Consider the following 15221-nt stretch of genomic DNA (forward strand, 5'->3'; position numbering starts at 1 on the left):
GGCGGCTGCAGCTCTGGAATCAGCTGGAGAGAGAGTGTGTGTTAGCAGATTGGGTGGGGGTTCCGTAGGGAAAAAAAATGTGGGCGACACGGTTTGACTTGTAGAGTACTAGCTTTTTCCGGCGAGCGGTCCATTTCCCGGCCTAATGCGTTGGACTTGGAGCTCCTCCGGCCTAACCAGACAAGGAAACAAAAACCACCGCTCCGAGAGGTGGCAATGCATCACATTCACAAACAAATAGAAATAGAAATAGAGAAAAAATAGCACAATGAAAATTGCAAAAACACACTATTAAAAACCTATGTAACCATACAACTAATTGTTAGCTGTTAAAGTTTAGCTCAAGATCTGTTTGGATCTTTAGCAATGTCTTTGTCGGTGTTTCGGACCAGTGGATCCTCAACCAACTAGTGAATTTATGCTGCGTGTTCTCAATTCCGGATGGTGATGCAAAGAGACACAAGGCTTATACTGGTTCGAGCAATTGGTGCCCTACGTCCAGTCTGAGAGATCGATCTTGTATTCCTTGCACCGAAATGCTTGTAGTAGGGGGTTACAAGCTAAGTGAGAGAGGGAGCTAGTCCCAGGTCTCAGCGTGGAGTGATGTAGGCTGCTTGAGACGTCGCTCTCAGGCAGCAAGGAAGTGTGCGTGTTACAGAGTGTTGTTTTTGTGAGTGCCTGTCCTCTCCCCCTAGAAATGGCCCAAGTCTTTTCCTTTTATAGTTTGAAGGGAGGACAAGGGTTGTATATGTGCTAACTATACGGCGTCGTGCGAACAGAGGCGGCGTGTCCGAGCCCTGTAGCCTGTTCCTGTGGTGGTGTGATCGTCGGAGTGGTCCGTCCTTAGAGCGCTGGGGCGACGTGCTGGTCACATCCGATCCTAAGGGTCATGGGAGCTCCAGGGTTGCCTCGGAGCGGGCGCGGCGGTCAGCGTGCGGGTCGCTGTGGACTGACTGCGCGCGAGGCCGAGGCTCGGTCGGTGCCGAGGCCGAACCGCGGTGGGGGGTCTCGGCAGACGTGAATCCCGAGATAGCCGAGACCCTGGCGTAGAGTGCCGAGGCCCGGAGGGAGCGATCGATCTGGTACGCTGGAGGCAATGATGACCCGGGTCAGATTTCCCATGCTGCATTGTCTTCGGGGCGGGGGTTACGGGGCACAGTGCAATTCAGGCGCGGATCGTGGGCACAGTGGCCGATAATCCCCGCTGCGCCTTATCCCAGCCGGTATGGCGTTGATGTGACTCCTTGTCTTGTCGGCTGCTCCGCGGTGTCGAGCCGTCGTCCGGCTGAGATTGCGGGAGTGGTTGACGCATTAATGGGACGTGACATGCCGTCGGGAAGGCTGGTCGAGGCGAGAGCGATGGGTTATTGTCAAGCCAGCCTCGAGCGATACGGAGAATAGCTGTCTTGCTTGAGGCTGGACACACGAGGCCTCGGGCGAGGCGGAGATTGGGCTCCCTGCTGAGGTCTCTCGCGAGAGGCCTCGCGAGAGGCGGAGATTCTGTCAGGGTGTCGAGGCCTCCCGTGCGAGGCCTCAGGCGAGGCAGAGAGCCGGTGGGCTTGGTCGAGGCTGGTGGTGAACCCATGGCTTACCTTCTAGCTTTGTTGTTGATGGGATTTAAGTGACTCTTTCGGTGTACGCTTGGGGTACCCTGTTTTATGGTACTCGACAGTAGCCCCTGAGCCTTAGGGGGAGTGCGTGCACTCTCCCTAAGGGTTTGTCGAGATTTGGCTTTCAGCCGCTCTTGTAGGGATTGTATCTCGCTTCTTGAGGTTTCGGTGGGTGTAGCCCTCGAGGCCCTAGAGGAGTGGATTTTACTTCTCCAGGGGCTTTTTTCGTGTTTGAGTGAGGAGTTTTTATCGTATTTGCCGAGCCCACAAGTGCGAGTTTGGGTCGCGGGGTTTCGGCAAGTTTGCAGGGAGAGCCCCCGAGCCTCTGCATCAAGCAAGAGGGCGATCAGGGGTGCCCCTGACTTTTTGCGCGACCCTCATGCTTCCTTTTCGCTCGGAAGGAGGGGTGGAATGTGCCAGGCTACCCTCGGTGGGCATGAGCGGTGGCACTTCCGGTGAGCTGTTATCGAGTAAGTCCGAGTGGAGGCCCACGCCCCGTTCGCTAGGGGACGGCTAGTGGTCCAAAGACGCGCTCCAAGAGTACCGGAGGGTTTCTCTAGTGGGTGCCGAGGCCGTTCGCTGGGCCCCGGTGGCTCGGTGCCTCCCTACGGTGGGATCCCATTCGGAGACCTCCCTGCCGGTCTCGGACACGACTTAGGACGCCCCGAGCAATCGTTTGCTCGTGCCTTGGCCATACGTGGGTTCGTCCATAGTCGTCCCTGACTCTGTTGCCCTGGAGCGGTTGTCGAAACCTTAGGGGGCCTAGCCTTTGAACCCCTGGACCGTGACAGGCTCGGTGCCCTTTATCGTGTTTGCAACGAAACTTCTAGCGTGGGCTTAGGTCGTTTGTCTTTGTCTTGGGTGCAGGAGGAGCCCCCGAGCCTCCGCCCGGAGCGAGAGGGCGGTCAGGGGTCCCCCTGGCTTTTTTGTTCGACCCTCACATATCCTTTTCGTTCGGACGGAGGGGTTGTTTGCCGAGCCCATTCGGGTGCGAGCCTAGGCCGCTGGGTCTCGGCAAGGTTGCAGGAAGAGCCCCCTAGCCTCTGCACGGAGCGAGAGGGCCGTCGGGAGTTCCCCTGGCTTTTTGTACGCCCCTCGCGCATGAGGGTTTGTTTGCCGAGGCCCCTTTGGGCGCGTGCCTGGGTTGCAGGGTCTCGGCATATCTGCAGGAAGGGCTCCCTAGCCTCCGCACAGAGCGAGAGGGCCGTCGGGAGCTCCCCTGGCTTTTTATACGACCCTCGCGCTTCCTTTTTGCTCGGAAGGAGGGGTTGTTTTGCCGAGCCCCCTCGAGTGCGAGCCGGGGTCGCTAGGTCTCGGCAAGGTTGCAGGAAGAGCCCCCTAGCCTCTGCACAGAGCAAGAGGTCCATCAGGGGCTCCCCTAGCTTTTTGTATGACCCTCATGCTTCCTTTTCGCTCGGAAGGAGGGGTGGAATGTGCTAGGCTGCCCTCGGTGGGCACGAGCATTGGCACTTTCGATGAGCTATTATTGGGTAAGTTCGAGTGGAGGCCCGTGCCCCGTTCGCTAGGGGATGGCTAGCGGTCCAGAGACTCACTCCAAGAGTACCGGAGGGTTTCTCTAGTGGGTGCCGAGGCCGTTCGCTGGGCCTCGGTGGCTCGGCGCCTCCCTACGGTGGGATTCCATTCGGAGACCTCCCTGCCGGTCTCGGACACGACTTAGGGCGTCCCAAGCGTTTCGCTTGCTTGGGCCTCAGCCCCGTGTGGGCTCACCCACGGTCGTCCCTGACTCTGTTGTCCTAGGGCGGCTGTCGAAACCCCTAGGGGCCCAGCCTTCGAACCCCTAGACCGTAATAGGCTCAGAGCCTGGTTCCTTCATCTGAAAGGAATAGGGCGGCGAGGGGGGGGGGAATATCTTCCCCATCGCCTCGGCAATGGCTGGCGCGCCTTTTGAGGTGGTTTTCTAGGGAGATGGAACAACGCCTGCTGCCACAGTAGTCGGGCGTGACATGGTGGATGGGACGTAACTGTTCCTGTAATTAATGAGAAAAAAGGTGGGCACGTGGGCGGTAATATTGGATCGGGGTTAACCGCGCCGAATCTAGGGGAAACTTCCCTGATTTCATCGCCCGTCCGTTTCGTCTTTACCTTGTATAAATATGCAACGAGCCTCGCCCCTCCTCACCTTACCTTTCCTGCATTAGTTCTATCCCCATCGAGCCATTGCTAGTGCAGCGGGCACCGGGAAGAAGAAGGGAGAAAGGTGAGCCAAAGAGAGAGAGAGAGAGTCACCACCGCATCCGAACCCTCCACCGTACTCATGGCCGGCGACATCATTGTCATTGAGGTGGACCCTTGGGACCCGTCCGACGTCACCGTGGAGATGCTCCAGTCGCTCGTCGATGGCAGACTCCTTCGTCTGATGATGGACCCCAACAGGCCGAAGTGGATCGCTCCGTCGGGCGAGCCGGAGCCAAGGCCTCGCGACGGCTACATCGTGAGCTTCATCTCCTTTCACGAGCGCGGCCTCGGCGTTCTGGCAGATCGGTTCATGCGGGCGCTCCCACACTACTATGGCGTGGAGCTCCACAACTTCAACCCCAACTCCATCGCGTAGGCGGCCATCTTCATCGCTGTCTGCGAGGGGTACTTGGGGATTGCTCCCCATTGGGAGTTGTGGCTTCATCTCTTCCGGGCGGGGCACACCACTAAGCCAACGGGCACGTTGGGCATGAGGAAAGCAGTGAGGGCCGGCGGCTGCACTCTCCAAGTGCGTTAGGATCGCCAGCACCTCTACATCCCGGCCCAGCTCGCGTCATCCAATCGTCGATGGTACACGAGCTAGTTTTATCTTCGCAACGATGACGGAGGACTTCCCCCCTACACTGGGTGGATTGTGGGGAGTTGCCTGGAGAGGTGGAAGTACGGCGTCCTAAGGGAGGGTCAGCCCAAGCTACAGCCGCTTCTAGAGGGACTGGAGAGGCTACGGGGCCGTGGCCTTACCGCGGCCGTGGTCGTGGCTGCCTTCCACCACCGGAGGGTGCTGCCGCTGATGGCTCGGTGGCGGCGGCTGTTCGAGATGAGGCCGGGTGAGCCAAATGAGGGCATCCAGATGTCCTCCTCCGCCCTTTCCGACGAGGAAATTCTTCATCGGGTGGGGGAGACGGTGGAGGCGAAGCTGAGGGGCGGCAACCTGACTCCCATCGCGATGCGCCCATCGCGAGGGTTCCTCTCACTGGTAAGTCGCGCGCTGCTGCAGCCCCCGAGCCTTCTCCGTTTCTCCTTACTTCTCGTTCCCTTATGCGTGTTCGCCGTTCCTACAGGGGATGAGGGATGTGCGCGCCTCTCCGCCGCCCGTTCCCGAGGACGTGAGGCGGCGGGCGATCAACCAGGTGCACGCCGAGGTGCAAAAAAAGCGGAAGGACGCCAAGGCAGCGAAGCGCACGAAGAAGAGCCTCACGCGCGAGGAACTGGACAAGCACCGCCATCAACAAAGGAAGGATGGCCTGCCGTTGGAGGAGTCCCCGTCGCCGTCAATATCGATGGATGCCTCAGACGGGGATGACGAGGACGAGATGGGGCGGGGTCCCCTAGACCATCTCCCTGACGTAGGGGAGGTGGTGCCCAGGGCGTTGGCAAGCAGCCCGGCACTCCCGGGAGGAAGAGGAGGAGCTGACCCGGGGTTGGCAATTGCCCACTCTGGGGCCGAGGCCGACACGCCCAAGGCGCGGGCGTCGGGCAAACGCGCCGTCAGCCCGGTGGGCTCGGTGGTGGCGGTGGAGCAAGTGGCGGCGGAGGCGACGCAACTGCCCCCGTAGAGGACCGAGGGGGCGCCAGGGTCCGTTGAGGGCCAACCGGCGCCGATGAACACGGAGGCCATGCCTCTGCCACCGCCACCGCCTTTGCAGACAAGGGTCGCCATGGCGAAGCGGTTGCCGCCCCGCTCGAGGTAGGTGTATTTTTGGTGGGGTCGCAGTGGTTTCTGTTTGTTCTTTTTTCTTGTGCTGGCCCTGTAAACATTTTGTCGTTAGCCAAAAGCGACCTGCGGAGGTGCCTACCTTGGCGCCCCTAAAAGTGCTCAAGGTTAACCCCAGCTCCACCACCCACTGGGTGGCAGAGGCGCAAGCCGCCCTGCAACATGGCGCGGCATCGGCGAGGGTCGACCCAAAGGAGCCGGCCACCCAAGGAGGGGCTACCGAGGTGGTCCTGACACAGGCTGGGGAGGGAGTGCCCCCGCCCCGCGATGGCGAGGCCCGTGGGTCGGTTGCGGCCGAGGTTCCCTTAGCCACTGAGACCACCGGGATCGAGGTCCCCGGGGTTTCACAGGCTGGGACAACGGAGGCCGCGGCACCCAGGATCATCGAGGCCGCTGCGGTGGGCACCGGAGCCCTTGCCACAACCGAGGCCACGATGGCGGAGGTCGGAGCCCCCGTGACCACCGAGGCCACGATGGCGGAGGTCGGAGCCCCCGAGACCACCGAGGCCACGATGGCGGAGGCCAGAGCCCCCAGGACCACCGAGGCTGACGTGATCATGGCGAGGCTGTCAGCCCAGGAAGTGGAGGTGAAGGCGGCGGAGACCTTGGTGGCACCCTTGGTTCAAGGCCCGCCATTGTTGCGGGAAAGCACCCGGGAGGTGGAGGTCCTTCCGATCTCCTCCGACGATACTTCCCGGGCGCAGGAGATGACTGGCGCCAAGGTGGCCGGTGTCGTGGAACAGCCGGTTCCAACCCCGGGCGAGGGAAGCTCGGCTCTCGTGCAAGTACAACCTAAGCCCCGTGGGTGGGATCACCCGCGTGTCCTATGGCAGAGCCGGGACGACCCTGGGGCAGAACCTCTGTTTGCCCTCGAGGACACGGCCGAGGGCGGCCGCTGGGACACGTTTGAGCAGTACCGCCAGCTGGCGGAGCGGTCATTACGGATGGCTCTGTCCGTGGTGGCCAACGATCTGCCCGGAGTCGCCTAGGTTCGTGCTTTCTTCTCTTATGTGGTGATCTTTTTCTGAGTTTTCTTTGTAGGGATTGACCCCTGTTCTGTTTCCCCCAGGAGCTCGAGACCTGGTCTCTTGGGAAGTCGGTCTTTCTCCAGCGGGAGAGGGACGTCTAGGACCAGCTTCAGCGGCAGAAGGGCCTTCTTGCAGGCGCCAACGAGCTTCTGTCGACATGGAGCGCAGAGGTGGAGGACCTCCACCTTCATTGTGCCGATGTGAAGGTTGAGGTGGCCACGGCTCAGGAGCAGCTCGCCCCTCTGGCGGCGTGGGTTAAGGAGTTGGAGGAGGAGCTCACCCGCGTGGCCAATGATCGGGATGCCTTCAGGTCTCGGGCCGAAGAAGCCATGGCCTCGGGCAAGACTCTTGCTGGGCAGCTAGGAGCGAAATAGAGTGCGCACTAGCTAACAAAAGGCGCTTTGGATGAGGCCCTTACAGCGGCTGAGGCCTCGTGAACCGAGGCTGTGGTTTGGAGGGGAAAGGCCAAGGGTGAGTCCTAGTCCCCCCGTTTTATTTTCTTTTCCTTATGTTCGCTCCCTAACTTCCTGGTGTGACGCAGAGCTGGGGAGTGAAGCTTCCAGGGCGGCCGAGGCTTCTAGAGTCGAGGCTCAGTGTCTGAAGGAGAAAGCCGAGGCCTTTCGGGTCGAGGCCCGACACTGGGAGCTTAAGGCCAAGGGTGAGTTCCGTAGGCTTCTGTCCCTATTTAGCTTGTTTTTTCCCCTTGCTCAACCCCATTCCGTTTTCTGTGGTGCAGAGTCGGAGGCGGAGGTTACCCGGGCACCCGAGGCTTCTAGCGCGGTGCAGACGGTGCTCGAGACCGAGATCGGGGAGCACGAGGCGCTGAAGAGTGCCGCCCGTGCCGCCTGCGAGGCCCTGGTGGTCGAGGGGGTTCAGTCAGGTAGCTCCCTTGGGAGCTGTCTGATTGTGCTGAGCGGTCAAGTGCGTGAGCGGCTCCGAGGAGCGCTGCATATGGGTGTCAAGCGCGCACTGGCCGTCCTCGCCTCGCACTACGTTGGTGTTGACCTTCAAGCCATCAGCGATGGCTATGTCTTGCCCGATGATGACGATGAGGCCGACGAGGTGGTGACGAAGCTGTTGGAGGCGGCGGAAGTCCCTGGCACTGTGCTGGCAATGTTGTTTGAAGAGGAGGTGGTCCCTCCCCCACCGTCTGCCGATGCCGAAGGTCCTGAGCCTTGACCTGGGCCTAAGCGGCCATGTAAATAGAGTAGGAATTAAATTTGTATCGTAACGTTTGTGGCCGTCGAGGCCTTTCTTTTTAAAGTACTCGTGTTTCTTTAATCGCTTGTCTTGTATCTCCGAGCCTCTGCCCTCTTGTTGTCTTTGATCTGATTTCTTTGCAAAAAACCTCCTTGGAGCCTAAGCCGTCCCCTAGGCGAAAAGGTGGTGAGGGAGCACCGTAGCCCAGAGGCTTAGGCTGTCTCGTGACTCTACCGGCCTTCTGGCCCTGAGATGGGCTTTTGGTCCTTGGGTTTTCCACAACCGATTCGTCAGAGCGTGCTAGAGGGCTTGGCATAGGAATTTTGTCGAAAAACGACTAAAAAATGGTGCGTGGGACTTAGGAGAAATCCCCCATCTAGCCCCCGAGGGAGATTCGGTTCTGCGGAGGCAGAGCCGAGTCTCCCTTACAGCGTCATCGTATTGCCGAGACCCACGATGGGCTCGGGGGGGTTTCTCGAAAAATTAGAACAACTAAAGAACGCTTTTCGATTGTATTCCGGGAAACAACATATATACAATGCTTGGAATTTTAAGGGTAAAAGCGATGTAGCTGTTCTATATTCCAAGCGTTGGTGAAGATTTGGCCCTTCTCGTTGGCTAGCTTGTAGGTCCCGGGCTTCAGCACTTAGGCGATGATGTACGGTCCTTCCCATGGCGGGGTCAGCTTGTGGCGACCCTTGTTGCTCTGCGCCAGCCTCAACACCAGGTCGCCTACCTTCAAGTCTCGGCTTCGGATGCGTCGGGCCTGATAGCATCATAGGGTTTGTTGGTATTTAGCTGAGTGCAGCAGCGCGACGTCTCGGGCTTCCTCCAGTTGGTCGAGGGCGTCCTCTCGGGTGGTGCAGTTACTTTGTTCGTTATAGGCCTGTAGCCTTGGGGAGCCATATTCCAAGTCAGTGGGGAGGATGGCCTCGGCCCCATAGACCAGGAAGAAAGGCGTGAACCCCGTGGCTCGGCTTGGAGTGTTCCTCAGGCTCCAGATGACTGATGGGAGTTCAGCGAGCCATTTCTTGCCAAACTTCTTCAACCGGTTGTAAATTCTTGGCTTGAGGCCTTGTAGGATCATGCCGTTGGCACGCTCTACTTGGCCATTGGTCCTTGGGTGTCCTACGACCGACCAGGCCACACGGATGTGGTGGTCGTCGCAGAACGTCAAGAATTTTTTGCCGGTGAACTGTGTCTCGTTGTCGGTGATGATGGTGTTAGGAACCCCAAACCTGTGGATAATGTTAGTGAAGAACAGCACTGCTTGCTCAGATTTGATTCGATTGATCGAACGAGCCTCGATCCATTTGGAGAACTTGTCGATTGATACTAGTAGATGGGTGTAGCCCCCGAGGGCCTTTTGCAGAGGCCCGACCATGTTGAGCCCCCATACAGCGAATGACCACGTGATGGGGATGGTTTGGAGGGCCAGGGCCGGGAGATGTGTCTGCCGAGCATAGTACTGGCATCCTTCACAGGAGCGTACTAGCTTGGTGGCGTCAGCGACCGCTGTCGGCCAGTAGAACCCTTGGCGGAAAGCGTTTCCTATGAGCGTCCGAGGCGCCGCATGGTGCCCGCAGGCCCCTGCGTGCAAGTCCCAAAGCAGGGCTCGGCCTACCTCGGTGGTGATGCATCGTTGGAGGACACCGAAGGGACTTCGCCTGTACAATTCGTCATTGCAGAGGACGTAAGTCTTGGCTCGGCGCGCAAGCCGTCAGGCTTCGGTCCTGTCACTAGGAAGCTCCCCCCGATCAAGCCAATCAAGGAACAGGATTCGCCAGTCCACGTCATGGTCGGTCTAGGGAGGCTCGGTGTTGACTTCCATGACCTCGGGCTTGGTTGAGAGAGTCTCGGCAGCGAAGGGGGCGTCGAGCCCCGTCGTGGGTTTGACAGGTGGGCCCTCCTCTGCCACCAAGATGTGGTCAATGGAAGGTTTGTAGAGGTCCCTGGCGAGGACATTCGGGGGGACTGGAGCCCGTGCCGACGCCATTTTTGCCAGTTCATCGGCGGCCTCGTTGTACTTCCACGCGATGTGGTTTAGTTCGAGACCATTGAACTTGTCTTCTAGGCGACGTACCAACTGGCAGTACGCCTCCATTTTGGGGTCAAGGCAGTTTGATTCCTTCATGACTTGATCGACGACAAGCTACGAGTCGCCCCGGACGTCGAGACGTCATAGCCCAAGTTCGATGGCGACTTGCAAGCCGTTGACGAGGGCCTCATACTCGGCCGCGTTGTTGGAGGCTGCAAAGTGGAGCCGCACCATGTAGCGCATGTGTACTCCGAGGGGTGAGATAAAGAGGAGACTCGCGCCTGCCCCGGTCTTTGTCAGAGACCCATCGAAGTACATGGTCCAACATTCTGTCTAGACTTGAGCAGGTGGTAATTGGGTGTCGGTCCACTCAACCACAAAATCGGCCAAGACCTGAGACTTAATCACTTTCCGAGGCGCAAAAGTCAAGGCTTCCCCCATAAGCTCGATGGCCCACTTGGCTATCTTGCCTGAGGCTTCCCGGTTATGGACTATCTCTCCTAAGGGGAAAGATGATATCACGGTCACTGGGTAGGACTTGAAGTAGTGACGCAGCTTGCGCCGGGCCAGGACTACGGCGTAGACCAGCTTCTGGATGTGAGGGTAGCGTGTTTTGGTCTTGGAGAGCACTTCACTAATGAAGTAAACAGGTCGTTGGGTGGGTAGAGCATGCCCCTCTTCCTGCCTTTCTACTACTACGGCAGCGCTGACCACTTGGGTCGTTGCGGCGACATAGAGTAAAAGGGCCTTGTCCCTGGCCGGGGGTACTAGGATAGGAGGATTAGTGAGCAGTGCTTTAAGCTTGGCGAGGGCTTCTTCGGCCTCGGGGGTCCAGAAAAAGCGTTCAGATTTTCTCAAGAGGCGATACGGAGACAAGCCCTTTTCGCTGAGGCGCGAGATGAAGCGGCTCAGGGCCGCAAGGCATCCCATGACCCTCTGCACTCCCTTGAGGTCTCTGATTGGTCCCATGCTAGTTACGGCCAAGACCTTCTCTAGGTTGGCTTCGATGCCATGCTCTGAGACTATGAATCCCAAGAGCATGCCTCGGGGGACCCCGAACACACACTTCTTGGGATTGAGCTTGATGCCCTTCTCTCTAAGGCATTTGAAGGCTATCTTCAAGTCGTTGACGAGATCCTCGGCCTTTCTGGACTTGACCATGATGTCATCCACATAGGCCTCGACGGTTCGCCCAATGTGGTTGCCAAAGACCTAGGTCATGCACCGCTGGTATGTGGCCCCCGTGTTTCTAAGGCCAAAAGGCATAGTCACTAGGCAGTACATGCTGAATGGGGTAATGAAAGAAGTCGCAAGCTGGTTGGACTCTTTCATCTTGATTTGATGGTAACCAGAATACGCATCAAGGAAAGACAGGGTCTCGCACCCCTTAGTGGAGTCAACGATCTGATCGATTCGGGGTAATGGGAAGGGGACTTTTGGACATGCTTTATTCAAACTGGTGTAGTCTACACACATCCTCCATTTCCCATTTTTCTTCCTAACTAACACGGGGTTAGCCAACCACTCTAGGTGGGACACTTCCTTGATGAACCCGACCGCCAAGAGTTTCTACACCTCCTCACCGATGGCCCTACGCTTTTCCTCGTCGAATCAGCGTAGGCGTTGCTTCACCGGTCTAGAGCTAGCTCGGATGTCCAAGGCGTGCTCGGCGACCTCCCTCGGTATGCCCGGCATGTCCGAGGGACTCCATGTGAACATGTCGGCATTCGCACGGAGGAAGTCGACGAGCACGGCCTCCTATTTCATGTCGAGGGTGGCTGAAGGGTTGAGATGGCGACTAGAGGGGGGGTGAATAGTCTTTTCTAAAACTTAATCGCGTCGGCTAACCGATACAAGTGCGGAATTAAAACTATTGGTCTAGCCAAGACTATACCCCACTATATATGTTCACTAGCACCTTGCAAAGATAATAATTATGCAACAAAGGTGCCGGGCTAGTTAGAGCTCTCCTAAACAATTCTAGGAGCAAGGTTACACAAACCTATGCCACTAGTACTTTAAGCAATAAGGGAGCTCCTACACATGCTAGTAAGCAAAAGCACAAAGCTAACGATGCTCACTAGCAATGCTCAATAACAAGGCAACCAATGCCTAATTAGAGAGCGCAAATACTTAGCTACACAAACTAAGCAATGTGACTAACAAGGTTACTAAAACCAAATTAGCCACGCAAGGGAGCTACTTCTATGCTACACAAGCAAGAAGGTAATTAGCAAGCTACACAAGCTATCTAATTACAAGAGCAACTACACAAGCTTAATATGTATAAAAGTAATGGCAAGCTTGTGTAATGGGGATGCAAACCAACGGGAAGAACAAGGTTGACACGATGATTTTTCTCCCGAGGTTCATGTGTTTGCCAACACGCTAGTCCCCGTTGTGTCGACCGCTCACTTGGTGGTTCGGCGGCTAATTAGCATCACTCGCTAAGCCCACATGTCGGGCGCCGCAAGAACCTACCCCTTGAGTGAGGGTAGCTCAATGACACGCTTTACTAAAGTTGCTCTTCGCGACTCCCGCGGGGCGAGCACAAGTGCCCCTCACAAAGCACTTCTCCGGAGCGCCGCACAAGCTTCTTGCGCGCTTCGACGGAGACCACCACCAAGCTGTCTAGGAGGTGGCAACCTCCAAGAGTAACAAGCACCACCGGCTTGCAACTCGATCACCTAGTGCCACTCGATGCAACCTCACGATGCAATCGCACTAGAATCGCTCACTCACACAATCGAATGATCACTATCAAGTATGTGTGTGATGGAGGGCTCCCAAGCACTCTCAAGCATGGACATAAAGTCCCCCAAGGTGCTCAGCCACTGCCATGGCCGAAGGCCACTTCTATTTATAGCCCCAAGGGCTAAACTAGCCGTTACCCCTTCACTGGGCAATGGTCGGGCCGACCGGACGCTCCGGTCGTGTTGACTGGACGCTGGACCTTAGCGTCCGGTCGCCCGCAGACGGCCACGTGTCCCAGTTCTAATGGTCACTTGACTTGACCAGACGCAGCAGCTTTCAATTGACCGGACGCTGAACCCCCAGTGTCCGGTCATTTCCAGTAAGGTACCGACCTCGACCGGATATGTCCGGTCACACTTGATCGGACGCAGCCAGCGTCCAATCACACTCTAGCTTCTGCGTCATCATACGTCAGCTTGACCGGACACAGCCTGCTAGTGTCCGGTGCTTTCAGACCCAGCGTCCGGTCAGTTGACCGACGCCAGCGTCTTCGCGACCAACGCGTTTTCACTTCTAACTTCTTCACCCTTGCTCCAATGTGCTAACCACCAAGAATTTGCATCCGGCGCAATAGAAAAAAGGCATTCCATTTTCCCGAAAGCTCCAATGTGCTAACCCATTGTCCTTGTCATCGTCCCGGTCGCCGGCGCCCTTCTGCTTGGCGTCGTCGTCGGGGAGCCCGAGCCTGGCGTAGTAACGCCGCAGCATGGAGTAATCCTCGAGGGCGTGCTTTACCGAGCCTTGGTGGTAAGGGCAGGGTTTCTTAAGCATGTCGTCTAAAGGTCTAGGGCCCCTGGGGCCTCGGGGATTCTTGCGTTCTGTGGCCGTGACCAGATCGGCCTCGAGGATGGCCCGCTTCCCTTGGCAATCCTTTTTCTTTCTTTTGGGGAGGTGGGGAACCGAGGCCTCGGGGGCCTCATCCCTCCGCTTCCCCTTGGCGTCATTCTTGGGGAAGATGGCCCCTACAGCCTCTTCGCCTGAGGCGAAGTTGGTAGCAATGTCGAGGAGCGCGGCAGCCAAGCGTGGCACGTTCTGACCTAATTCTCAGACCAAGTCTCGGCAGGTGGTGCCAGAGAGAAAAGCCTGGACGATCTCTGAGTCGCCGACGCTGGGCAACTCGATGCACTGTTTAGAGAAGCACCGGATGAAGTCTTGGAGAGACTCATCTAGTTTCTGGCGACAGCTCTTAAGGTCCCAGGAGTTTCTAGGGCGCATGTATGTGCCCTGGAAATTCCCGACAAAGATCCGAACCAAGTCGTGCCAGTCGTGGATCTGAGAGGGAGGAAGGTGCTCAAGCCAGGCTTGCGCCGAGTCTGACAAGAGCAAGGGGAGGTTGCGGATGATGAGCAGGTCGTCGTCCGCGCCACCTAGCTGAAAAGCCAGACGATAATCGGCAAGCCAGAGTTCGGGATTGGTCTCACTGCTATACTTCGTGAGGTTGGCTGGTTGTCGAAATCGGGCTGGGAACTGAGCGCTGCGGATGGCCCTACTAAAGACCCGAGGACCAGGTGATTCAGGAGAAGGACTGCGATCCTCCTCACTGTCATAATGGCCACCTCGGTGTGGATGGTAGCCTCGGGCGGGCCCTTCATTGTCGTGGCGTCGTCGCCTGCTGACCACCTCATGGTCTGCCTGCACCTCGCGTTGGTTGCCGAGGCGGTCGAGCCGCCCGGGGACCCCGTGGGCCGTTGGCGTCTGAGCGGGCTCGGGACGAACCGTGGCCTCCCTATCCTACCGAGGCGGTGCCGAGGGGAGGTCTGAGGCGGCTCCACGCCGCTGGGAGGTGGAACTCTTGGCCTGCTGCACCGCGGCGGTCTCGAGGAGATCCCGGAGCTCGCCGCGAACCCGTCGCCCTTCCATGGTGGAGGGCTCGGGCATCACGTGCACAAGCATCGCTGTAGCCGCGACATTCTGGCTAGCGCGATTGAAGATTGGGGGACGATCGTCCCCTTCGTCGTCGTTGATGCGGTGGTGCACATCGCGAGCCCACCGCCGGGCTCCTCCACCGTCACCGTGGCCCTGCTGCTCCTGCTCAAGAGTATTTTAGAGCTGTTGCAGAAGGAGTCGATCTTGCTCGATCTTGGCCTGAAGCTCACAGAGCTGCTCCAGGTCCGGGCGCCGAAATTGTCCGAGGGCAAGGTTCTCGTTCCGTGCTGCCGGTGGGACGATACATGAAGGCGTGGCATCGCCCGTTCCCTGATGAAGCAGAGTACGGTTGCCTACCCCCTCGTCTTCGTCGCCTGTGCTTGGCATCCCAAGTCCGACGTGGAAGCACTCACGAGTGGGATCGTAAGTACCTTCATCGTCAGAATCGGAGTTGCCAAAGCAATAATCACTTGCGGCCAAGAAGCGGCGCATGGTTTCACGGTCGTGGAGGTCAGAGAAATCTGCTCCGGCCCATGCCTCGTCCTCCTCCGAGGAATCGGTGTGGGTTTGGGTCGACGTGGTGGTGTCGAAGTCAAGAGCGAAGCACTGGCGGCGTCCCGAGAGATCCGTGTGAGTGGAAGCATAGGCGTAAGCATAAGAGGTGTCGGCATTTCTCAACCCAAAGGGGTATGGAGATGGTGCCGTCACCGGGCTCTGCTCCGCCGGAGTTGGCTCCTTAGGGAGTGGTGGAGCGGAGCTTGATGTCGGGGCATCGCCGGGTGCCACCGGTGTTT

Source organism: Miscanthus floridulus, chromosome 8 (genome assembly GCF_019320115.1).
Source record: "Miscanthus floridulus cultivar M001 chromosome 8, ASM1932011v1, whole genome shotgun sequence".
NCBI classification, from domain to species: Eukaryota; Viridiplantae; Streptophyta; class Magnoliopsida; order Poales; family Poaceae; genus Miscanthus; species Miscanthus floridulus.